The following is a 26,922-nucleotide window of genomic DNA, read 5'->3' as shown; positions in this document are numbered from 1 at the left end:
CACCTAATCCAAGGCCTCTTTAGCCCGTTCTGTGGGTAGCAGTGTCTGTCCCCAGCACATGCGCAGTTGTTTATCCAAGGCCCTCTTTAACCTTCGCTCCGCAGCGGGAGGCAGTGTCTGTCCTCCGCGCATGCGCACCTAATCCAAGGCCTCTTTAGCCCGTTCTGTGGGTAGCAATGTCTGTCCCTGGCGCATGCGCAGTTGTTTATCCACAGGCCCTCTTTTAACCCGACCCACAACAGAGAGCACAGCACCCACATGAAACCCCAGGTGAGGTCATTTATTTAATGCATTCTTATAAAGCGGGGACCTTACCCGAAGGTGTCAGAGCACCGTACAATAGAACCAATAGAACCAGTGACATTACATGAGAGAACTGTTACAGAATGGAACAAATAAAAACAGCAGGCCATAGAATCAAAACAACGCAGGCAAAAGGCACACAATCTCAAGCACAGCAAGCACAGACTGTACCAGAACGTAGACATTGGGAGGACTCTGGTTGGGAAGACTTGCTAGCCGCAGCAAGGGCAGGAGATCAATCACTTTTTTGGCGGATTGTTGCAAACGGCAATAAGTCGATCAAACCAGCCCAGGACTACCATCTAGATCCTAAAACATGGTTCAGACACTTTGCACATTTATAAGCATGTCCGGGTTCCCCTTCAAGCGAGAACTTATGCATAATTAAAACGCTGACAATGTCCAAGGAGTTTGAACCACTGTATTTTAGTATCTTAGATACTAAGCAGGCTATAGCCGCCATTAAGCCGTCCAAAGCGCCAGCCCCAGATATTATCCTGGGAGACCTCTTTAGACATGACCCAGAGGTATGGGCACCGTATATCAACTTACTGTGCAATGCAATTAGCAGAGGGAAGCCTATCCCTATATCATGGAAGGGCGCGGAGAGCGTCCCTATATACAAAAGGGCAGTAGGGACGATCCCGCTAATTATAGACCTATCAGCTTGATAGATATTACCCAAAAGGTCTATTCAAAGCAGATACTGGACAGGCTAAACAACTGGCTAGTTGACAACAACATATTATCCCCATGCCAGGCAGGGTTCAGAAAAAGAATCAGCACCATAGATCAGGTGTTTAGGCTGCTAACCATTGCCTGGAAGTATACTAAACTAAGATCCGGCAACTTGTATATGGCCTTTATTGACCTAAAGGCCGCTTTCGATTCAATTCCAAGAGATCTGCTGTGGATAAATCTGCTAAATCAAGGGGTTCCAAAAAACTTACTGGTGCAACTCATAAAATTACATAAGGATAATTTTGCAAAAGTGCGCTGGGGTATGGGCGGGGAGTTGACAGAGGAAATACCGGTGAGGAGAGGGTCCGCCAGGACTGTGTCCTGGCGCCTACCCTGTTTCTCCTCTATGTTAATGATATGGTGGATTTCCTATTGGACACAAACCACGATTCCCCAAAGTTAGGTGGCTCTCATGTATGTGCTCTGACATTTGCGGATTATACCATCCTCCTCTCACAGACCCCAATGGGACTGCAAAATCTTCTGAAGAAGTTGGTGGTGTACTGTAAACAAAAAGGATTGGAAATAAACCCATCAAAAACAAAATACATGTCCATCAGGCCGCACAAAAGTTTTAAGAAAAAGATGATGCTGAATGACGTAGCGATAGAGAGGGTTCACACTTTTGTTTACTTAGGGGTGACCCTAGATTCTAAGCTCTCATGGTGCCCGCATGTCAGAAAATCTGGGACCATTTTAATGCAAAATTCAGTGCCCATCTTGAAAAAGCTCCATGCAACTAGTACCAAGTCCATCACCCCAGCATTGGAGGTATATGAATCTAGGGCCCAAACCGCTTCTCTCTATGGCTCGGAGCTGTGGAGCGGAGAGCAAATCTCCACCTTAACCCTGGGAGAAAACAGGGTTTTAAGAGCGATGGTCCCCCTCCCCCAAAATACACTGGTGATCCCCTACATGTACAATCTGGGGTTAAAACGCATCGAGCAAAGGGCTGTGTGGATGACTTTGTCATATTGGTTTAGGTTATGGGCCACTGATGAACTCCATATCTACAGGCAGGCACTAAGTGAACTTATCGCACTAGATACCCATGTTACTTTCCCATGGCTGGCTAATATACGTAGATGGCTTTTGACCTTGGGGCTTAGTGAGTTCCGGCACCACCCAGAAAGGTTGACCGCAGAATCAAAAAGGGAACTCAGAAGGGTCTATTGGAACTTCACTGTGCACAAAGTTTTACAAAATTTGTGCACAGTGAGTTGGCTCACTCACAAACAATATTCTGATGGTTAAACCAACACCCCGCTTTGAGGCATTTTTAGACCAAATCGAACCCCAATTGGCGAAAATATTGCACTTGAAATTCAGGTATGGGACCCTCCGTGTTAAGTCCTTTACAACCAAATGGGAAAATTGCCGAAAAGGGGGGGAAGATAGTGAGTGTAAAATGTGCCAGCTGGGTACGCAGGAAAATATAGCACATGTTTTGTTCTTCTGCCCCACTTACCTGAGAGCTAGACAAAAATGGATTGTGCCGTTGGGCAGGAATATGGGTGTCAGAAGATATAATGATATGTTACGCATTTTAAAAACAGATAACACCCAGCTTACTGTATTTGGAGTTTTTAGATTTTTATTGGCTATCAACTATATGCGACTGAAGAAGGGTTTGAAATTTTAACTAGGATTCTGCAATAGAGGATAAAAGAACATTAATTGAGTATTGCAGGACTGAATCGCCGAAACGTTTTATTGTATATAGTATTTAATATTTTATAATGTATTTTGTTTATAGTAGTTCTTAATATTTCCTTTTTTAATTGTTACTGTGATAAACATATAAGGGGCACAAGTACCTTTGGGAATACAACTATGATACATATGCACTGTACTTTATTATTTTAATTGTCTATTGCACCGAGAACCTATTGGCCATGTTATTTGCACTGATTCTACTAACTGCAGTTTATTTTGGAATTGCGTATTTGCACAAATGTAATGATACCCAAAAATCTGAAATGTACTTTCTCAAGGATTATGGCATTGGACGGAAATGTTGTATTTATAAATATTGCATTGTTTTTTCTTTTATGATTCCACGAATCGAATAAAGATGTTTTGAATGAAATAGATAGCAATATCCAATCATAATGTAGCAAAATACAGTAAACCTAGGTAAAGTGCATATTGTGAATAGTACAATACAAATGACTTCATAGATCGCACATAGATTTCCGTGCACCCGTAGCTACTCTCAAAAAGGTGCCAATGCTCAACATAAATTAAACATTGTCCAATTTAAATTTGCAGTCAAGAGCGTCTGATAAATTAATAGGTGACAATTTTTTTAAATACGGAATTAGAAACCATAGTGCATATTTCATATAGTATCTACTAAAGAATAAAAAGTGTAAAAGTGTTTGACCGCTGTGACCATCACATGGACATGGCAGGGAGTCACGTTTTGCTTCATAGCTATAGGGAAAACAAAGAAAATATCTTACTGTCCCAGCTCTTAGACGGAATAGGAGGCCTCTCTCCCATTGGGACATGGGTAGTGCAATATAACTTGGTAGACAATGCACGGGGTACGCAATGGATATACATTTTGCAACAGTTTGTTTATTCAATTCCCTTTCTAGTCTTTCCGCGCTATGAAGTGCGTACAATGCTGTCTTTAAAACTTTTTTGTCCATTGATACAGCTGTGTTTGAATTGGCAAACAGTCTACCAAGGTTAACGCTTTTCAGACTCTTGACTACCCCAGGAAGCCATGGAATATCCAATCCTTTCTCACAGCGAAGACTATCATCTATTATGTCCCTTGTGAGAGAAGCCTCGGGATTCTTCATTATGGATAGCCAAAATAGTGTGGGGCGGGCCCTTATGATGTCTTCAATGTATCCTAATTTCAGTTCGCCTTAACATATGTACAGAGGGGTGGAGATTGGAGGGCCAAGAGTTTTCTACAAAATCTATTTTCCTCTGATTGGACGCAAGAGCATTTGGCAACACTCCATACCTCTGCCCCATAGGTAGCTATTGGTACACTCTGGATCTTAAAAATCTTAAAAAAGGCTAGAATTGTTCTCGATCTTTTAGGGCAGAGGAGACTGAGGATTGAGTTAAAATCCCTCGACTAACTTACTTTTACAATATGCCAAGTGTTCACACCAGGTGCCGTTCGCAACAAAGACCATTCCCAGATAAGGTAAAGTAGCAGTTACATGTTAATTTTTGGTCACCCACAGAGATAAAATTAAAGGACATTTCCTTGGCCCACAAGGCATTATAAAAGATTTCTTAAAATTTGTGCATAAATCTAAGCCGGACATAAAATCTGTGAAACCTCAAACTAAAGTGTACAGTGCATTTGGTGTGCGACCAATAAAACCGCATCATCTGTGTATAAAAGCACTGGGAGAGGTTTGCCTTGAATTCTGGGAATATCATTAGTTAGTGTGGTCAGTGATTTATGTAAATTGTTTATATATATGATAAATAGAAAAGGGGCCAGAACACACCCCTGTGTGACCACTCTGTCATCACTGATGTAATTGGAAACTTCTCCCCCACCAACAGTCCTGACCCGCGCTTTCAGGTCCATATGGAGATAGGCCAAAAAATTAACAAGGGTCTCATCCAGTCCATATTCTAAAAGGATGGACCATAGACGGGACCTATTGACAAAATCGAAAGCTGAGGACAGGTCCATCAAAGCTAAGTAAAGTGGCGAGTGATGTGCAATAGTGTACTTCCCTATGATCAAATTAGGATTAGGGCTTTGCTCGTTTGTGCCAACTTTACCCCTGAAACCTAGTTGACATTGTTCTAAAATCTGATTGTCCTCTGTCCAGGTTAAAATGTTTGTGTATAAAACTCTGCCTTAAATTTTAAGGGTGTTATCTATGAGGGAGATCGGTCTACATAAATCTTAGCTTTGACCCGTCTGGCACTCGTCTTATTTTTCAAATTTTTTCACAATTTTATTTATGTGCTACTCACTCCTTTTAAGTGTTTTGTCCAGAAACACATTTATTCAAAGAGATAAATTGAGAAAGCGGGAATTCCACTTGCAGGAGGAGGTGTGCACATCATTAACATGACCTTGTGTGGTCTCATGACAATCCTTTTGCCATTTTTCTAATAAAAAATCTTCATGACTTTTATTTGGTTTCAAACATCATTTCTTTTTATTCCTTTAATCTTTCGGAGTCAATTGAATTAATCCATTAATTTATGACGATTCGTTACTTTAACATTCAACGTCTACCCAATGCATTTCGGGTCTCGAAGTTGACCCTTCCTCGGGGGTCTGTGTAGGGAAACAAGGGATACAATGAGCTATACAGCTAATGTTTCAACTTAATTAATAATACAGTTAGTTGCTGTTAGATCTACATAAGACAAATACATCAATTGCAAAAGCCGTTTCATTACGTTCTGAATCTTACTGAACTGCGTGCTAACAAAAATGAACCTAGGTTCGTGATTTACCAAACTCGACATATCCGAATTTCTCAACTGTTATTCATAAATTATTGACTCTCTACATTTCAAGTTGTGACCATTACATATCGAATATCTTGAATGCTATGTGACACCAAAGGAGTAATTTATGGTATCAAATGCCCATGTGGGAAACTATATATTGGCCAAACTGAGCGTAAAATTAAGATAAGAATCACGGAACATAAAAGTAATATCCGTATGAAAAATGTAAAATCGACACTGGCAACACATTGGGCTGAATCAGGACACAACATAGCTCAGATGCGTTTCACTATACTGGAGGTGATGAAACCAAGACTGGATTTGGATACTCACAAACAGAGATTAAGATCTGAATATTTTTGGATTCACAGAATGGGAAGTCTATACCCGCATGGATTAAATGATAGGATAGAATTATCCTGTTTTTTATGAACAACTTAGGAAAGCTTTGACCGGGTTCCTGCTACCTTTGTTATGAACATCGAACTATGGTCCCAATCTAAGATGGCTGACATATAAATGAACTACCTGACTCTTTACGTTTTTGATTATTGACTTTTTTCTTCATTTCCATCATTGTTTTTTGTATGCTACTGTATGAAAAAGACAGGAATTGCATTCTGGCTTGTTCTTTGATAGTGAAGTTTAAATCCTGTATGTCAACATTAACTGCGCGTAAAAGTGTTTTGCATTTAAACATTTTGTTTATATCATTCAGGTTATTTTAACCATCCGGATATAGAGAGGATTTAGATTTAATTCACGTTCGAACAATATAAACAACTTAACCGAGTAGCAATCACGTGATCGCGGTTTTGAGCCTATCGCATGGTTTAAAAGTGGTGAGAATGCATCAGAGTATGTCACCGGTATTCTGATTGGCAGAAGAGACACGGCGCGCGATACTTGACATTTGGCAGTAAGTGAAGTTTGAATGTTTGTTTGGCTTCGGCACGTTAATATTTTAGTTTAGTGTGTTCTTCTTTTGAACAGCGCATAGCATTCAAGATATTGGATATGTAATGGTCACACCTTGAAATGTAGAGAGTCAATAATTTATGAATAAGGGTTGAGAAATTCGGATATGTCGAGTTTGGTAAATCACAAACCTAGGTTCATTTTTGTTAGCACGCAGTTCAGTAAGATTCAGAACGTAATGAAATGGCTTTTGCAATTGATGAATTTGTCTAATGTAGATCTAACAGCAACTAACTGTATTATTAATTAAGTTGAAACATTAGCTGTATAGCTCATTGTATCCCTTGTTTCCCTACACAGACCCCCGAGGAAGGGTCAACTTCGACCCGAAATGCATTGGGTAGACGTTGAATGTCAAAGTAACGAATCGTCATAAATGAATGGATTAATTCAATTGACTCCGAAAGATTAAAGGAATAAAAAGAAATGATGTTTGAAACCAAATAAAAGTCATGAAGATTTTTTATTAGAAAAATGGCGAAAGGATTGTCATGAGACCACACAAGGAGATCGGTCTACAGCAACAAGGTTGTGTGCAATCGCCCTTTTTAAAAATGGGAACGATCGTGCTAGTAGATCATGTCTTAGGCAGTGGGGCATTGGTTAGAATATTAAAAATATTTAACAACAGTGGGGCCCAAAAATCTGGTTTATATTTAATAAGATCGATGGGCAACCCATCAGGGCCTGGAGTTTTATTGCCCACACTCTGACAGATAACCTCCTCAACCTCGTTTATTGATAATGAGACTCAAGGTGGCACCCTGTTAATAAAAGGGTCGGATTAAAAAGCAGGCTCTTGGTAAATAGTGGAAAAGTGACTTTCCCAGGAAGTGCTCATTATGTTGCAGCTGATGGGAGTTAACGGTTGTCCCATTGATCTTAACTCTTTAATGGTAGTCCAAAATATATTCCCATTATTTAAGCTGGCAACATTAATGAGCGCATACCAGTGCTCACCTAATAACTGTTCCTTCCTATTAGCAATAGCCTGCTTATATGTCAACCGTAAGGACTTGACCAAATCATGTCACCTAGGCCTTTGAGATAGGGCCTTGCAGAGCTTCCTGTTGACAATTGAGCACTCCTGATTGAACGATCTAGGTTCGCGCAGTACTGTACAAAAGGGTTTAGACAGCGAGGATTTAATGGCTCCACTGAGTTTGGTAAAGGCGCTGATAGCCACTGGGTGTGCAACAGGGCCTCTAAACAGATGTTAATAAGATTCATGTTTCCACTAACCAGTTTAGAGTACAACCTTGCAACATTCCAGCTTAAGATGAGGAGGTCTGAACTTGCTGAGGCCTTCGTTTGCATAGGGGGATACGTGGGTTGTGGGAATAATACACTCAGTTACTGGCAGGGCATGAGGTAACCTAATATCAGGATCAGTATTTTCCCCAAAAGTTGATAGTCAGTCTTGGGTCTCTAATCCAGATAAGGCCTGGAACCTATTAGAGGTAGTAATTCAAGAGTAATTGTTGGTGAAAGGAGCATGACTTGGTTTGTAGAAATAACCAAGGGGTAGTGCGCTTATGTTAGTGCTATTAGGTGTTATGAATTCGCAACACCTTAGTAGGTGTCTCGCCAAAGAAGGTCTGCGAAAGTTAATTAGAATACTTTACCCTTCGATATTTTTTGTAGATGCACTGACTCACCCAACCCTGCGTGCCATAATAATATCCTATATTTCGGAAAATTCGAAGCTACTATGCCTTGATAGCCCGGCCGCACATTTATCGCGTAGCTGGTCCCATGACTCATACTGATCCCTCTTTAAAGTAGGTACTCCTGCCAGTACCAACACATAAGGGCAAGCAGCGGGCGGCAGACTCAGGACATCCTGATTAGCCATTCATACTTGGGGCGGCAGGAACATTAATGCACAAGGTACTAGACAACCTGTTCTGATTCGAGCTCCTGGGCCAGTTTAACCTATTAGCAACATCCCTGGTGGGGTTGGTATTTGAAATGCTTATTGGTATAGGGGTATGGGGGACCCTTTCCTATCTATGGGCAATTGAGGCAGCCCCTGGATTGATCGTATATTGGGTGAAGGGTGATTGCGGGAGCAGTAACTCTGGCGGTTTGCAACACAATTTCGGCATCAAAAATACTCATACCAACACCTACACTATCGATGGCCCTGCTCCCATCAACCTCTTTGATTTCGGCCACCTTTTACCCCACTGTCCCCTTAAAATGTTTGGCTACTAAAATAGCCACCCGCCTTCTTATCCAGGGGAGATGAAAAGAACAGCTGGGGAAAGAGTTGTGACCTCATTCTATGCCAATCTTTGGAGAGGAGCTGTGTCTCATGGAGGAGGCACACATCTGCCTCCATGTTTTCGAGGTAGGAAAGGATGGATCTCCTTTTATTGGGATTGTTGAGACCTCTCGCATTGAGAGTGAGAATTTTCAGTGTGGGCTGGGAAATAGCGTGTCATAGTGAGTGCACCAGCTTTGGCCTGTATTTGGGTCCCTGTGATCCCTCTTACCCCTGAGCCCCCAACGTCTGCCCGGCCTCCATTGCCCTGTGATCCTCTCTTCAACACCTTTAACCTGCATACCAGTTCTCCACCCTCCCCTCCCTAACCCAAACTTAGAAACCCATTAACCTCAAATTGTCCAGGGCCCGCCATTCGTACGTGCGCGTCCTTAGAAGTCGGAATAGTTGTGAATGTGTGTGGCCTGTTCCCCGTGTCTCTACACTCCCCGTGTCTCTACGCTCCCCGCAGACTTTTTCACTGCCCACCAAGCCTTGCAAATGTCACGTATCTGTCCCTCAGTCGTTCACGGTGTCATCATGGGGGAATGACTCCTTCGACAATGTCTCCAGCACTGCCAGTCTTTCTTGTGCCATGGTCTTGGGGTCCGGTCTCGTTGCTCGCTCTGTGCTACGCCTCCCGTAGACCTTATGCCATCTTTCTCGAGGAGTTGTGGTCTGTGGGCCCTCTGTCTCCTCCTGTATTGGATTCTCGATGCCCAGCACCTGGCAAGTGTCCTGCATGGATCTGAGCTGGAGGACGTTGCCCTGCCATATGAAAATCAGCCGGAAAGGGTGACCCAAAGAATACAGTATTCCTTGATTTTGAAGACGCGGGGTTGCCACTTGGAACTCCCTACACTTTTGAAGGCGTATTAGAGCCAGGTTCTGGTACAAAGCTATGCAGTGGTCCTGATATACGTAGCATACACTCTTTTAGTTGAAAGTCTGGAATGTAAGCCAAAATATCCGGTGGGGGTGCCCAGTATGCTCCTGAAGAGATCCTGCAGGTATTGTGTGATGTCTGGCCCTTCTTCTTTAGGTGGAACTCCCTTAACGCGGATGTTGTTTCGCCTAGACCGATTCTCCAGGTCTTCTGTGTGTGCCTGGAGATCGATCTGTTGAGCCTTGAGCCGGACTATCTCTTGCTGTAGATGCTTCACCTCCCCTTCCCGTGCTTGCTTCTGATCCTCGATGGAGGCCATACGGTCCCCAACGGCATCAACATCCCGCCTTATCAAAAGGCGGGACGTTGATGCTGTTTGGGAACGTGTGGCCTCCATTGGTTATCTCCTTCATCTACCCCGCTATTTCCCTTTTCAGCGTCTGCAAGTCGCCTTGTAATGCACCAAATAGCGACTCTAAAAAGGCGTGGGTAACTGGGGCTTCAGAGGTGTCAACATCTTGGCTGATTTGTGTCGTTGGGGAGAGCCTCCCTTCTCCGCTGCCGGCCATCGGGAGCTTGGTCAGCATCTTTTTAGATTCTGATACTTCTTTCTTCTCGCTGAGAACATGGCTGCTATATCTCTTACCACATCACCAGACCGGCCTGCCTTGTCGTGGGGGTCACAGCCCCAGTGGGTGGCAGTCACCGGGTTGTCCTCCTGCTGAGCTCCACTACGCTATTGCATGATGGACAGGGCCAGAGGTGTCACTCCCTTTCAGTCTCGTCCGGGCCTTGCTGCCTTCGACTGTCTCCTGTTGCCCTGCTGGGCATCTGCTGCTTGTTCTCAGTACTCTAAGCACTTTGTGCCCGAACCTGCCGTGAATCCCCCTGTAGGCCAGCAGCCCTATCTGATCCTGGAGCACTAGATGTCTTCTTGGACCACTGCGCCTAATTCCTGCACTATGTGCTTGCAGGCCATGGTCTCCGGTTTCCTCTGACTTGTCAGTCAGCTCCAGAGAGACTACTCCATTACCGGGCCCCTCATCCATTGGCACCTTGTGATTCTTACAGCGTTACAGTTCATATCTCATTCCCCTTATTGGATTTTGTCATTTTAGTGTCATTGTGTTCAATACATTTTCCTTTATTATTTTTCCATTTCGGTTTGGGTTTTTTATTTTTTTGCATTTTGACTTTTACTTGTTTGGTTTCTGCATAAATATTTTACATATTACCTTAAGATAAGCCTGCCTGTTCGGTGCTTAGGTACCAGGGGGTTGATACTAGGTTAATCGAATGGCTTTGAAAGTTCACTATGACAACGGTTATGATTGTTCCTCATCTACCGCAAATAATAATTCAGTTTCTTACAGAAACGATCTGAAATTATCTGCAAAACAGGCAGTTGATAACCTACTAGGGTTGAAGCACCCTGTGGACAAATTGGAATATGGGACGAGTATTGTGTGGCAATAGAACCTCTAATAAAAATCAGCTGCAGATGAACCAAGAATCACGCTTGAATGTCACAACTTTTAAAAACAAGGTAGTCCGGAAAGTGTGGCGAATATATTGCAGCTCTTTGCATTTTGGAAGCTCCAAGCAAATTTGAGAACAGAGTGGATGTATGTAGCAGAGACGAGTCTGTTCACCCAATGTGAGTGGTGATATCCGCTTTGCTGATCTGCCTGAAGTTATGATGCTGCTGACAGTAGTGTGTCTGCTAAAAGCGATGGCGTGAGTGGTGGAACAATAAAGCCAAATAAGAGAAAGTTATCTTCTGACACCGCAGTCTTCGTGACTGATACCGGTAATACTGAAGACTCTGAGACTCACAGCAGTAATTTCTCCTTTCAGAGCATTATTGCTGCAGATGGAGTGAAGCCAAGAAGTAAGCACATTACTAAGGTACTAACAAAGTTTAATATTGTTAATTTGTATTAACTGTTTCTATTTTGCAGCATTTGGAAATGCATTTATTAGTTTTGTTGCTTTTTGGTTAGTTTTTTATTGTATGCTGTTATCTTCGGTTTAAAGGGAAAGATGTTGTAGTGTGTTACCTTAATGCTGCAGTTTGCATTTCATTACAATAATTTTTTTACCCTGGAGAATCTCCAGGGTGTAGGAGGTTTGCTATTCCAAAGTTCTTTCTTCAGCTTCTGGGCAGTTGTCGATCTGAGGCGATCTGTGGTCCTGTTTCTCCGCTCTTCTTGTAGCAGCTCCTATCAGAGCTTCATCCTCCCGCCAACGATAATAGGATGCCAGGCATCATCCAGCCTACAACACAGACTATGTTGGGCTAAGTCCATCTGCTCGGCGCAATTAGAGTGAGGATAAAGTTCTTCAGACCCATCAGGCTGTGAATGTAACCTAAGGGCTTAAGATGAAATGTAGAGCTTACCTCCTTCCTGAGTGGCTCCAGTCTGCTGTGTGCAGACCCGATAGCTGGCAGCACCCTGGAGTATGTATGTATAAATCAGAATATGTTGGAAGTAACCTGCAATATAGTGGCAGGCAGCACCCTGCCATAGAGTAGGATTTCTCATTGTAGTTTATTTCCTGACACATTAATGGAGATTGTCGTTTAACAGGCAGAAGAACAACACTGACCATACATTTTTCTGGGTTTGTCTTTAAAATGACGTAACCATTAGGAATGGCATTTTGTTCTGCTGCAATAATAACACAAGTTATCTTGCACTCTATGTTATTGCATGGATTTTTGGCTGCAATGAATTCCATGTTTCATTCAAACGTGCTTTCTACAGGGCACATACATGATTTGCTGCTGTAGAGAAATAATGCTCCTCTGTACTGTGGCAGACTCCGAAATATTGACTTCATGATTTCTCTTTCAGCACTTCATAGTAAAACCTTTCAATTTTTGACTCAATCATTTGGCAGAAACATAACTTAGTACCATTAAAATAGTTGTGATGGGGAACATTCATGTGGGGTTAGGACTGGCTCGACCAGAGTGCTTGCTGACTTGGAGGAGTATGGAGTTGACCACCTTGCCTGGTCCGTTGTGGAACCAAGCCAGCGGTGCTTTGCTGCAGGCTCATTTGCCCTGATAGCTGGTCAACAGTTTGAGGAGGAGGAGGAGGAGGAGGTAAAGAGCTGGCTAAGTGTGCCATGAGGCTGGCTGTTCAGTACATCCCTGAGAAGTGAGCTTTGAGTTGATGTAGTGTTCCTCTTATGCCACGTGCAATTCACCCTCTCCAAAGCCTCAAGAATTCCTGGCTGTGAAGAGTGGCTGCTGATTCTGATTGGGTGCTTGATAGTTTTCCAGAAACTCATGTTCTTGATTGTTCATGTTTGTCAGTAGTTAATGAAACATGCCCAGGCGTTTTATCTCTTCAGTTTAAAGGAGCTGCAATAAAAGTTTCTTTGCCGTTGCAAAAAAATATGAATGGCCAACGAGCCTCTGTAGGACAAAGAATGGAAGGGCTGAGAAAATGTCATTCATCTCACTGCTAAGCAGAGCAGTGTCATGCTTCACCCTCACTCAGGCCTCTGATTTTAACCAGCATCGCTTAGAACACTGGGACTTTAGAGACCATCCTTTAAATGAGAAAAACAAAACTACAAGTCCCATAAGCAATAGTGGTGGAAGGTGTCACGCATTACCTGGGGCAGCATCTGATTCAGCACATCCATTTCCATTTTTTAAGTATTTGACACAATAGTGAATTTATAACATTTGTTTTTTATGGTTATGAGTCACCAGAATACTAAAAACGTGTCTTTTATTTTCAAGGTCAATTAAGTAATGGTCACCAGCTTGGAAGCTCTGTTCATTCTTCAGTATTTGTCATTGATCTCCACGTGTGGCTGGTTTTGGTCTGCCCCTGCATCATTCCCGATAACTCGCTCAGGTAAGGAGCTTGTAGCAGCAACATGATAACCCCATACTCGTCAGTAAGAAGTGCGCTCGAGGCAGGTATACGATAATTTTTGTGAAACAAGCAAGCGCCAATATCTGCTATGTACATTTGTTAAAATAAAATACAATCAAATCACAGTATACTGTTCCGGAGGTTCAGTCCCGGAGTCATTATCTGTAACTGAACGCAGACACCCTAGGAAGCATGTGCTTTTAAGACAAGTTGCTTTCACTCACCTGAAGGTGACATACTTCATCATTGGGCTATACACCTCACTAGGCCGGCGCTACAATGCCTGGCGGGCACCACAAGAGGGCATTTTGTCAGAGAGCTTTTATTAAGTACGTCGGATGAGCATAGTATAACAGAGGATGTTTTGTCATAAGATGTGAGATTGGTGAAAGTCTGAATATAAGATCAACTATCGACCAGTTGCCGCAATATAGTTAATGTGATCATACTAGTCCATGTTGAGATTAAAAAAAAGTGGCAGAGAAATTGAGGAACTAATGGCACCTATCACTGTGTGAAGGTGTCGATCACCTATGGACCTGCTGGTAAGCTGGGATCTATACTTCAGGTCAACATTTTTCATGCCTTGTGTAGTCATGGAGCAATCTGTTGGCATTTCATCAGGACCAAATATGGGAAAATGGGTAAATGTGACCTAATCTTCTCCATCGCGTGAGGAGCTCTGTAACTCAAAGCCCTGCACCGTGCATAGGTGATAAGGTACCTATTAACTTCTTACTACCACAGGTGAGCGCTGTCTAACAGAGTGCACTAGATACGGTAACCCTCCTAAAATTCAGGACAAACTGACTTATCCAATAGCGAGGACGCTGCATCAGAGGGCAACTGGTTTGAAAAGCACATGCTTCCTAGGGTTCCTGCGTTCAGTTAGAGATAATATCTGTGGGACTGAACCTCCAGAACAGTATACTGTGAGTTGATTTATATGAAGAATGTGTATACTGGACTGTCATTTTCCTCTTCATCTCTTATGATCTGTAAAATAAAACACAACACACCTGGAGGCCAACAAATCTATCATACATTTAATGCAAAAATAGCAAAAAGCCAAGCAAACTAAAAAATGACAATTGTCTTTGCAATGGACGAGAGCATCTATCCGTGAGGTGCAGATAAAAGATACACAGACAAGCTGCAGAATTCACTGTTTCTGGAAATAACACTTCTGTTTGTCAATATTCAATTTACTACAAGATGCAGGAAAGTGTACAGATGGACATCACTAAATAAAATGGTTCTGGGCCCTAATAGAATCATATAACGTTGCAGGCATATTAAGGCGAACAGACATGTCAAATTAATATAAGAGTATTGTAATTTGGTAACGTAATATATCAATGCATGTTGTGGCATTGATGTGTATGATGTGTAAACAATTATCGGTATTAAAGAAACCAGTATATCCTGTTATGCTTTCTCAATTCCTTCTTTCAAGAGGCCACCACTGCTGCTATCCAGCTGTATTCAGCAGAGCCTCCTGTGACCTGGAATCCTGCATTTAATCAATACCAAAGGTCGTCAATGCTTCTAGCCAACTCCGTTCATTGGTGCCGCTCGCACCCCCACCATCCTTGGGCCTGTTATTCTTTTAGCCAGCTCCAGTCAGTAGTGGCCCCTTGGGCTTGTATGTAAGCCTACTAGCCAGCTCCTGTTAGCACTGGCCCCTGGGACCTGTTATCATTCTAGCCAACTTGAGTCATTAGTAGCACCTTGGGACTAGTGATCATACTAACCAGCTTCAGTCAGTATTGGCCCCCTGAGACCTATTATCCTGGTAAGTAACTCCAGTCAGTAGTGACCCCTGTACCTTAAATCCTGCTAATATTCAAAACCAGAGGTCAACTCTACTGCCAACCAGCTCCAGTCAATATTGACATGTATTGTTACTCTGCTTGTAATGAATACCAGAGGCCAGTGTTGTTGCTAGCCAACTCCAGTCACCAGTGCCCGTCACATATTATCCTCAATAGGATTAATGCCCAAGGCCTGTGCAGCTGCTAACCTGTTCTAGTCAGTAGTGACCTCCCAGAATCGCTTGAGCCGGTAACGTAAGTGATAGACTCGGATCCTGAGTCTTTAAAAAACGGGTCACTGGGCCATTTCACTATCAGGAAACGAACGAACCACATCTAACAGTAGGGGCGGCTACATTTATTTTTCAGTAGACCGCGCGAATCTACCTCCTCCTGCCAGCTCATGGGGCACTGAGAGAACTACCAAAAAGTATGTATATAACGAGTGTTTTTTGTGACCATCCACACTGGCATTATTTCTAGAATAATTGTGTTAAGAAAATACGATATACTGTGTCTAGAATATCGATCTTGGAAAAATATGAAGTATTTATGTCCCCTTTGATGCTTTTGGGATCGTTTGTATGAATGTGTTGAGCCACTACTGTATGTATGATGGGTTATGAATGAACCACATCCATTGGGATGGTTCTGGTCAATATGACGTACACTCTGTCCAATAACAAGAGGTGCATTTTGAATAATATACTCATACCTACGGTGAAGGGAATTGTACCTAGCATTATGAATTCTACCAAACTAGCTATGGTTGTGAATATCAGAGCATTTCATGACCGGCAGTAATGATATGAATATGTCTGTGCTTTCTCCCTCGTTTTTCTCCTTTTCCTTTACAGAGACCAATGGTCACCGTTTTTTTGGCACTTATTCTTTGATGCCTTGCTTCACCCGGGCCAGCTCATGCCCTGAGGCACAAATATCCAGCTTATTTTTGCCGGTATATTTGTAGGACAGTAGGCCTACTTTCTTTAGAACTGAGCTATTCCTAGTAGGGATCACGATTTGGTCCTGATGAGTAGGCAGCAGGGGACTGCCTATGAAACATGTCGACTTGGTAGTCAGTAATTGCTCTACCTACATCCCCTTTTTAACATTCCCAGCCAGAGACTCCAATAAAGTGTATTTGTTCTACTAGCCAGGGAATTTTTAATTTTTATTTTTTGCACTCACTAGTTAGATCCCTACACTTCACTTGTCACCAACACACCTACACATAGCTCTGTCACAATTATAGTGCTCCCGCGTAGTCCGTCTGGTCGTAGCACGCCCCGCCCCGTTATAGGGACGGGAAGACCCCTATGATGAAGCATGACACTAACGGATTTTTTTAGTGTGTGAGGGGTATTTTAAACAAGCACATGTGCTCTCTTCTTTCCACTTTTAAGAGAGAGTCTATCACTTCACTCCAATTAAATTTTTGTATAAAATCTCTAAAAATATTTTGCACCTCCACACATTGATAGAATCCTTATGTTTAGATGATCTGTTCAGGAGGGTGATTCTATCTCAACCTCTATGCTTCCCTCTTTTGATTTTTTGCAGCTGCTAACCTGCTCTAGTCAGTAGTGACCTCCCAGACCTGTTATTCTGCATATAATCAGCAAGGCTTCGGCCCTAATAGCACATCCTTATGGTATATTAGCAATGTAATTTATTTACATCATACGGTAGGTACTGCACTATATCACACGATCCCAAAAACAAAGAAAATCAAAATTTGCCTAACCATTCAGCACTTCACCGTGTCAAAAATGACTAAATCACACCAAGCACTATAGCCTGCCACATTACATGGCACACTCAGCCACAACATGACAAGATACAACGGCAGGGATTTGGGGCCATTAATCCTCAGGCATGTATGCTGTAGATGTACATGCTTTGCATACTCCTGCCATCTTGTGTTGGGTCCAGATGTTTGCAAGTTGTTTCATTATTACCCCTAGATTTATATTCCATCGCAAAAATTACCTGCACCACTCCTTCTTTTTGATCTGGGTTATTTAATTTAATTTGTTGCAGGCTATTTTCACCTTGAGCATGCTCAATTAACCTTCCATTATGATTACTAACAGTTTGAGACCATGATTGTCAATGTTTATGTAACTGCTTCGTTTCGGTTCCCAGATATTGTGGTAATTTAATATCCTTCCAGGTTTTTAACAAATCTCTATTCGTTTCATCCCCTCTGATACTCTCACTCTTTGCTCTATTTGTTTCCAAGTGTGATGGCTTATTCTCCACCTGTTTATTACATTCCTCCACTTGCAGCTTTTCTAAGGACTCAATGTTCCCATTCTCTATCATTTTTATACTATCAGCTTGCTTGTTTAGGCATTTATTTTTCATGACTGCTTGTAGCTCCGATAGATCCTTATTAAATAGAGGGCAAAAGGGTTTTGTTGGAGATATGTGTTTACCCTCACCTTCACAATATGATATTTAGTCAAGGTTGTTTCCGGTGTTCAATCTCACTATATCTGATGCATTTGTTTTTTGTTTATACTTTTAGAAGCTTTATTTCTTGCTTTCTGTTGTTTTTTCCTCTGTCTTTTTGATAGATGAACTTCCGGAGCTGCGTCTGTCATTGCTGATTGTGTCGAGCATGGGTTTATCACTTCTTGATCTTTTGTTTTATCATCTATTTTTTCAACAACAACAGTATTGTCTTTACATTTTATTGTATCTTTAGAGGGGCAGTCGGTCTTGATGGGTTGAATTCCTGCATTAGGAAAATTCCCTTTTACATCGTCAATTATTGGTTTTAAAATATCCGGAATGGTAGCCCGTTTAATTAGTGGGGCACAACTACACTCTGCATACGTAGATATTGGCTGAGATTGTGCCCTTACTATTAGATTATTTTGTTTTGTTATCTTCTGCCCAGTTCCGGACACAGATGATGCCGTAGCGCTCAAGAGATCTATTTGGACCTCCTTTGTGTTGAACTGATATGTTAAAGCTTCCAGAGTTAATTGCGAAGTTTTGAAGAATAAATCCCAAATTGCTCCCGCGTTCCCACTTCCTGGTACCTAAGTACCTAGGCTATGGTGTTGCCCATTTATGAATGATAGGTCCTTATACTCCTCTTTTTGTGGTCCTTGAAAATCATGTCCCTCTTCACAAGAATTAATGAATTGTGGACTACTATTCAAAACGTCTTTTTGATACGGAGTACTCCAACGCTGCAGAGTTTCTGGGTTGCTGGTGTATTCGTCCTTATTAATTTGAGTTCCGTTATTTTGATTACATTTCGGCTGGTCCTGTTTTTGAGCTGAATTTATTTTAGACAGAGTAAGATCCGATTTCAGTGGGGTATTTGCTTCCCTTATGATTTTCACACCACCATTTAGTTCATTTGGAGCTTCTTGCTCTGGTTGATTTATTTGGCCCAAATTAGATGGTTCCCCTATACCGTTAGCTTTTCTGATTTTTACTTGTACTTCTATTGGCATTGGCTGCCTAAGTTGGTAGTAATTGCTGAGTATCTCCCATTGTTAGATTTATGCATTTTGGGTTCTTTTGTTGTGAACGACCAGTAAGTTAAATAGTTAACATCTCTAGGTCCGTTATTTGACCCCAATGGTTGACTTGGTTCTTGTTTTTTCCTTTAAAAAATAAATAAATAAACCCATATCAATTGTCTCTGTAGACTTTCAACCTCCAGAAAGTAGCTAGCCTGCACCGTGTCAAGAGTGTTTTGCAGCGCATAGAGGAACCGGGGCAGCGACATCATCTTGAACAGCGCCGCTCGTCCCAAGGGGGAAAGAGGGAGCCTACCCCACGCGATAACATCAGCTCGAAGGCGCTGAAGCGGGGGCAGCAAATTGCGTTCATAACGAAGTACTGGGTCCAAGGTAATAAAGATCCCCAGATACTTAAAACCTTCCCGCACCACCGAAATAGGACAGCCACGGGGCAAGAGAGGAGCATCGCCCGAGAGAACGTAGACGCACGACTTGGACCAGTTGATGACGAGACCAGAGTTTTTACGGAAAGATGTCAAGACGTCAAAGAGGACGATCAACGATTTACGAGGTGACGTGAGGTACAGCAGGATATCGTCCGCATATAGAGACACCCGGTCCTCAAATTCCGAGGTCCATCTAATGCCTTTCAAAGATGGCTCCCACCTCAACCAGGCCGCCAATGGTTCCAAAGCGAGGGCAAATAAAAGAGGAGACAAAGGGCAGCCCTGGCGCGTCCCTCTGCCGAGAGCAAATGGGGCGGAGACACGGCCGTTTACGACCACTTGTGCTAAGGGGTCGGTGTAGAGCAGTTTCACCCAGTTAATGAAGGTCGGGCCGAAGCCAAATTTAGAGAGGACCGTCCAAAGATATGGCCACTCCAGCCTATCAAACGCCATAGTGGCGTTTAGAGACGCCAAAATGGCCGGTTCACGTAGCATCCCCGCCCGCGCGAGGGCACCATGCAGGCGCCGGAGGTTCAGTGCCGTGTTGCGGTGTGGTATAAACCCGGATTGGTCCGGGTGAACCAAATCGCCTATGACAGTTACTAAGCGGTTAGCCAGCAATTTAGCCAGGATCTTCGGTTCAGCATTGATCAGGGATATGGGCCTGAAGGAGGTGCAGCGGTCGCGTGGCTTACCATCCTTATGAATCATAACTATGGAAGCCAATCTTTGCTCAGGAGGAAGGGAACCCAACTCCAACGATTCCAAGAACATCGACCGTAGATATGGAGCTATCGTATCCGGACGGAGCTTGTAGAGCTCAATAGGGAGCCCATTAGGCCCGTGGCCTTCCCCGAGCGAACCGAGCGGATGGCAGTCGCTACTTCCTCCACTGTGGGTGGCGCCTCGAGGAGCCCCCTTTCAGGGTCCGACAAACAAGGCAGTAAGATGTCTCGTAGAAGCAACTGGGAGTCATGCTCAGGTCTATCGGACACAGGGGAGTACACATCCCGGAAATAGTCCGCGAAACACTCCACAATGTCCGCGGGGTCCGTGAGACTCACTTCATTCACATCCACAATCACAGGGACCACCCGACTCGCGCGCTCCCTCTTATCCAGCCAAGCGAGCAACTTCCCTGCTTTGTCACCCACATCATACAGACATCCCTGCTGTTCCCTGCTCATTTCTTTCGCCGCATCAGTAACCAGTGCCCTGTAGTCAAGTTGTTTAAGACCCAGGAGGTGTAGTCTATCCGGGGTGACCTCGGGTTCCAATTCCCCCTCGAGGACAGTGATTTCGTTCTCGATTCGAACAACCTACTCCTGTTTAACCCTCTTAGCATTGCTAATCAAGGAGAGGGCTTGGACCCGAATCACAGTTTTGTACGCTTCCCACAATGAAACAGAGGAGGATACGGAGCCCACATTCTCAGCAAAGTAATGATCGAGCGCTTTAATCAGTTCTGCCCTAACCTTGGGATCACGGAGATACCAGGGGTTAATCGGAGCCACTCGGCCCCCAGTCCCTAGCTTCGTGTCTACGACCAACCATAATGGGGAGTGATCCGATATACCCCAAGCAAGGTGTTTTATCTCCCTTATAGAGGAGGCCTGTGAGGAGGGCATCAACACATAATCCAGTCTCGAGAGACTGCCGTGGACCCCAGAGTGGAAAGTGTATTGCAAATGGCCAGGGTGGAGCAGGCGCCAACAATCAGTGAGCCCCAGAGTTTCTAAGAAGTCCCCCAACCAAGATTGAGACCTTGTAGTTTCCCGGGGAGGGTAGCGATCGCACATCCCCGACACTACAGAGTTGAAATCCCCGCCCACTACAAGCTGACCCTCCGGGACTCCCAGGAGTATTCTTCCCAGATCGGCAAAGGTAGTAGTCTGCAGACCAGGCGGAACATAGGCGGAGAGCAGGGTGATAACCCTCCCCTCCCAGCGCCCCACAATGGCAGCATACCGCCCCCTATCATCAAGGATGATGTCGTCAACAGCAAGAGGGAGGGAGTTCCGGACCAGAATGCCCACCCCCCTAGAACCAGAGGTGAAACCGGAGTGTGCCAGGAGACGATACCCACGCCTATTCATTGCGTGGCACGTATTGCCAATCAAGTGCGTCTCCTGAAGCAACACCACATCAGGGGATAAACGTCGCAACATTTGCAACACCACTCCCCGTTTTATCCTGTCCCCCAACCCGTTGACGTTCCAACACAACAATTTAAGCCCCCTACCCCCATCCCAGAATCCAACCCCAGCCCCACCCCACACCAGAAGCAACACTATATAGCAGAAGCTCATCAATACTATGCCTTGAAGAAAACAGGGAAACAAAAACTGCAACCCCCCGACCCCCAAAAAGACCCTAAACACCATACCTCCCACCCTGCACCCCTGCGTAGGACTCAAAAGCCACCCCAACTTGCAGTGTGCCTGTCGCCCCAACATACAACTAATCTACGAAAAGAACCCTAGAGGAGGAAGACTTACCCGCCCCCCGCCCACACCCCGAAAAGACAAAACAATTGCTGGCAACAGTTGCATAGCATCAAACCACAGCTGAAAGTCAATACGGTGAACCAGGAGCCGGTGTCGCTCCCTATTCCTGCTCCACCGGGCCGCCCTCCGCTCCTCCGGAATTTCCAAAGTGCTCAGAATGTTTCTGCCCCGAGGGCAGCGTGTCAAGCCAGTCACTTGCGGCCCCAGGACGATAGAAGAAAAATGTTCGATCTTTGTACACCACACGTAGCCGGGCCGGGAAAAGCATGGCATATTTCATGTCCCTGTCTCTGAGCCTCCTTTTCACCCCTTGGAATCCCAGTCTTTGCTTCTGTACCTGCTGGGTGAAGTCTGGGTAGAAACTGACTGTAGAGTTTTCAAAAGCAATGGGACCAGACTGAAGCGACGCTTGCAGGATCGCATCCCTGTCCCGAAAATGGAAAATCCGAGCAATGATGGGACGTGGGGTTGCTCCCTGCTTAGGCGGGCCTCCCGGTATCCTATGTGCACGTTCTACCGCAAAGAACTTACTGTGGCCTTTGGGCGCGAGGTGATTCAAAACAAGATCCTCCACCAGCAGGTCCACCGAAGAGGCTCCCGATTTCTCCGGGACACCAACCAGACGGACGTTGTTCCGTCGTGCACGGCTTTCGAAGTCTTCCAGGCGCCGAGAGAAATAGTCATGGGAGGATCGCAGGTTGCCGATTTCTGCCTGTAAATCGGAGACGTCAGTAACGAGGCTGGATGTCTTTAGTTCGAGGGATTTGACCTTCTCGTTGGTTTTCGCAAGATCTGCCCTGATCAGGGTAACATCGATAGCAACCGTGTCCAGCTTGTGGGCCAGGGCTTCATATTGTTGACCCAATGTGGCCTTCATGCCAGCAATGGCGCCCATGACGTCTTTTAGCGACAAGTCCTCACCCGTCGAGGAATCCTCTCCGACATTATTCGGGGATTTGGTCGGTCCCCCCGGAGAGCCTTTGGCGAGAGTGTATCTGTCCATGACATTCGACTGCACGGAACTCCCACGGAGAGCCGGCTTGGTCTTGCGCTTTTCGCCCTCGGGCTTGGTGGCCATCTTAGATATCGTGCCCCGGAGGGTAGCCTGAGACCTGGTGAAAATGGCTACACTCGATGCGCCCGCAACAGTTTCAAAGAAGAAAGTGGGCACTTCACACCATTCAGTGAGCCGTAGTAGGCCAGGTCGGCAAGTGCGGAGTCATGGTTGGGTGGAAGGCCACCAAGACGGGCGGGTCCAGACAGAGTCGGAGAGGTCTCAGGGCGAAAAACGAAACCGAAAGTAGACGACCGAGCCAGGGAGACTCGGGCAATCCGTTGTTGTTCGATTGCTGTCCGGCTGGCAGAGAAACAGAGCCCGGGGTGGCACCAGGGAGCAGGCCAACAAAGATTCAGAAACCCGTAACTTCGGCTCCCTGAGTCCAAATCGAAATCTGGAAACAAATAAATGATCAGCAGGGCTGTGCCTGTAACAACCTGTCCTCTAAGTCAGGATAGGATACAGGATAAACGGCGGAGGTGGCAATGGTCCGGGAGCCCTGTGTTCACGCGACCATCTTGGTTGCGCGCAAAGCTCCTCCTTCGTTGACTTGGTTCTTAGTTCAATTTGACATTCGTTCGACTTCAGCTTCAGACTCAGGGTGGCCTGGTTCACTTACTCCTTGCTTAGGGGATATAATATTTTTTCTACTCAGTGGTTTAATCGGAGTTTGAAGAACACATAGGTTAGTTAGCAATGTTAGCTTAGCACCAGCTGGATCTTTCATAAAATCAAACTTTGACGGCGACTTTCCCAGTTTCCCAAATGTATGGACCGTAGATGATTTAAAGGACTATATGCCACCTGCCTGTTTTATTTTAAACGTATCTAACATTGGTGTTTGTTGTATTTTTCTTTTCTTTTGATAGGAGGGAAAGGTGGCCGCTCCTTTCCCGAGCTCATAATACACCCTCTAAGGTGAAGAAGTCTTGCTCCTTTCAGAGAATCAAACGGGCCAGTGACAAGACCAAAGGGTGCTTTGATTGGACAAAAACACCACCAAACACCTCCAAGGGAAAACACCCACAAAGCACACCTCCGTACAGAATCTGCCGGTACTGCTGGTTACTTAATTAATTAATTAACCGATTGATTAACATCCGGGCACCGGGTAGAGCTGTAGTCTAGGCATGCAGAGTAATTCAGGGGCCGAGGGGTGCTTCAAGAGGGTCTAAGTCTATTGTCACTTTCCTCTTTCCATAATTTCTCAGATTTTGTATTACAGACTTATTACAGACTCCAATGGCTCAGCGACTTAGGGACCGATCAATCTTAGCTACTCGCCACACGCCATACACCTCTTGCCACTTGTCACTCACCACTCACTGTTCATTGCTTGTTCGTTGCTATTCATCGCTGACAAGAGTACAAGGGAGAATGCTGGCAATCGTTCAGGAGCAAGAGCGGGATCCTGAGCCAGTCCCACTACAGACGGCAGATGTAGGCACTTCCCTCCACTCCTCCGCTCAGCTCTGCTCTGCTCAATGCTTGGTATGTACGTAAAATCAGGCGGCAGGCCAGGCTCCTCTGTGCCCTCTGTGCTCCTCTGTGCCCTGCAGCAGCCGCCGCACAAGCAGCACCGCAGGTCAAGGCTCCTTTGACCCCTGCAGCAGCCGCCGCATGAGCAGCAGCGCCTTGGCCCTGCGGTGCTGGCAGCGACTGTTCCTGCCCCCACAGCAGATCTGTAGAACTTAAAGCGCTTGTTTGACAGGACGCGGGTGAAGCAGGAAAAACCTTTGGGAGCAGGAACCGGTCACAAAACAAACCCTGGCAGTCGTCCCAGGCTCCGCTCCGCTTGCTCGTCAACTCTTCCTCGGCTCGGCTCAGCCCCTCGGTTCTACTCGATACGCTCTGCACTCAGGGCCGAATCACAGGCCGACAACGACTGTGAACACCAACTGATGGAAGAATTGTGTGTTTCCCCCAGTTAGTAAAAAAAACTGCATAAGTCTCCTTCTGCTGCACCCAGAGTCTTATGTGTCTTTTCAGTCTAATGTTTCTGTCTGGAAAATAATGGTGTCCTGGTTTTCTTCACCCAGTAAAAGTCAGGTGCAGAAAAACCTAACAACTGATAATCAGGTGGAATAAAATGAACACATGAAATTACGCCTTAATTTCATTGCCCTTGATTCACACTCTGGACCATAGTTGAGGACAAGGTTTAGGCATAGTCCTCGCAGCACACAATTGATTTGCTTGAGGCAGAGGCCAAAACTCAAAAGTCAAGATACCCGATACAAGTAGGTGGTAACTCAGGGCAGGGGAAAACGCCTGTTGTCCATGGCGGAGTCATTCCCATCCCAGAAATCTGCATTACAAATTAATTAATAGTATACATTTTTTTAATATCAGTTTGGTGCCAGTCCATATGACTTTAATATCTGTCTTTGGGATTCTATCCGGTACAAAAGGGGGTGGTGATGGACGGAGCATCTGAACCAATCAAACACTCACACCCAGTCAACAGATCTGGGTTTAATCCATCACCGTTCTTTAGCCCACTCTGCCACCCCAGTTCAGACATGGCTATATGCAAATCAGTCTGACCCAGTGCCTCATGGGAACAGTCCAGTCCGAACTGCCAAGCCATGCCTTACCTGGACCGGAAATAAGCTTCCGAGGACCGGTTTCTGGCATTTCAGCCGTCTTCAGCCCGGCTTGCTTGAATCCAGTGGCAAAGTGAGCTATGTTACAACTCCATTAGGTTACATGTATCCTTTGTGAGCGTAACAAAATTCAGAAAATTCTACAAATCCTCACTCCTACATCCAAGTACTCTCATGCTACCATTCTACACTCTGCACTGTCTGAAAAACAGCTCAACATTTTCAAAATTCTGCATTGATTTGGCTTGTAAATTATATTTTTGGAAATGTACATGTATTAACTATTTAATTTTAATACTATAGGTGATTGAAATTACGGACGAAGAAAACAAGATTTAGCACTAAGCAACTGAATGTCAGTGCCATAAGAAGGATTATTTTGAAAAACTGAAGGACATCAAGCATTCTACGTTTAAACAATTTCCAAAAATCTAAGTGCGGCGAGGAAAGTACTATACCTGTAAGTGAAGTTTCTAATTTTGCATTTCATTAACCCAGAGCAAAGCCATATCTGTGCACACAGCATCAGAAATAATGTAGAAACACCACTTCAGCATCCTCATCTGAAATATTATCAGAAAGACAAATTGCCTGAGCATGACAGAATAACGTTCATCTAAAGCATCATGTAATTCCAGAGAGGAAGCACACACTGCATAAAATAAAGTTACACTAAAAGGTTTCTTCTGAATACCATCAAAGAAAAGACACTGAAAGAAGACTCCGAATCTGACACGTTTACAACCAAAAGATTGGAAAAGCACCTTTGTTCAACAACCGTTTTTAACCAGTTACTCAAGTTTGAGACTATCTGCCTCAGGATATAACACCTCGACCTACTCTGCTCACTCTTGCGAAAACCTTAAAAATTCACCACTTTATTGTGTTCATGACCATCTCAGATTGTTTTCTTTTTATTGTATACTGTTCTGTAATTCTATGTAAATCGCCTCAACATTATCTGTTGTGCAGGAGTGATATGTAAAATTGTTGAATATAAAAATGGATTAAAGGAGCACCGTTGCGCTATAGCTAATGTAAATAATTCCTCGTCTTCAGAACTACAAACCTTAACCTTACACCAAACATAGAAAGGGTAAAAGGAACTAATGTTCTGCGACTTATGATCCACAATAGTACTGTGCACGTTCTAACGCCCTCAGTTACTGCCATTACGTCAGTGCAAAAAGGTACTTATCAGTTTAATCATTAAATATCAGACTAACACCTTATTACTGCATTATTAAGAACCTATACAAATACATTTGAGAAAAACTTCAGTCACAAAATAAGTTGCTGCCGGATAGGCTATAACCTAAAGACTATTATCTGCTAGAACAATTTCAACAGGTGTTACAGGGCTGCTTCCAGACATATTTTGCTCAATTCAAGTGTTAAGAAGATTACACACAATTTATTTTAGAGATACATGCTGAGCATTATCCAAACAAGCCCGACTCTAAAATCAGGTTCACT

At 44.2% G+C, this 26,922-nt stretch overlaps 1 protein-coding gene and 1 long non-coding RNA gene across 2 annotated transcripts in view; both read left to right on the top strand.

Annotated features, from left to right (window-relative positions):
• LOC144806139 (uncharacterized) overlaps window positions 1-26,922 on the top strand; it is a 355,769-nt gene that overhangs the window by 231,159 nt on the left and 97,688 nt on the right. The window lies entirely within an intron of this gene.
• On the top strand, window positions 11,483-26,175 carry LOC144806158 (uncharacterized). Its single transcript, XR_013605706.1, has 3 exons — window positions 11,483-11,537; window positions 13,390-13,507; window positions 25,750-26,175. It is a non-coding gene; the product is annotated as an uncharacterized LOC144806158 (long non-coding RNA).

This window comes from Lissotriton helveticus (assembly GCF_964261635.1).
Source record: "Lissotriton helveticus chromosome 1_1 unlocalized genomic scaffold, aLisHel1.1 SUPER_1_unloc_5, whole genome shotgun sequence".
Taxonomy (NCBI): Eukaryota; Metazoa; Chordata; class Amphibia; order Caudata; family Salamandridae; genus Lissotriton; species Lissotriton helveticus.
This window is presented reverse-complemented; position numbering and strand designations above follow the sequence as displayed.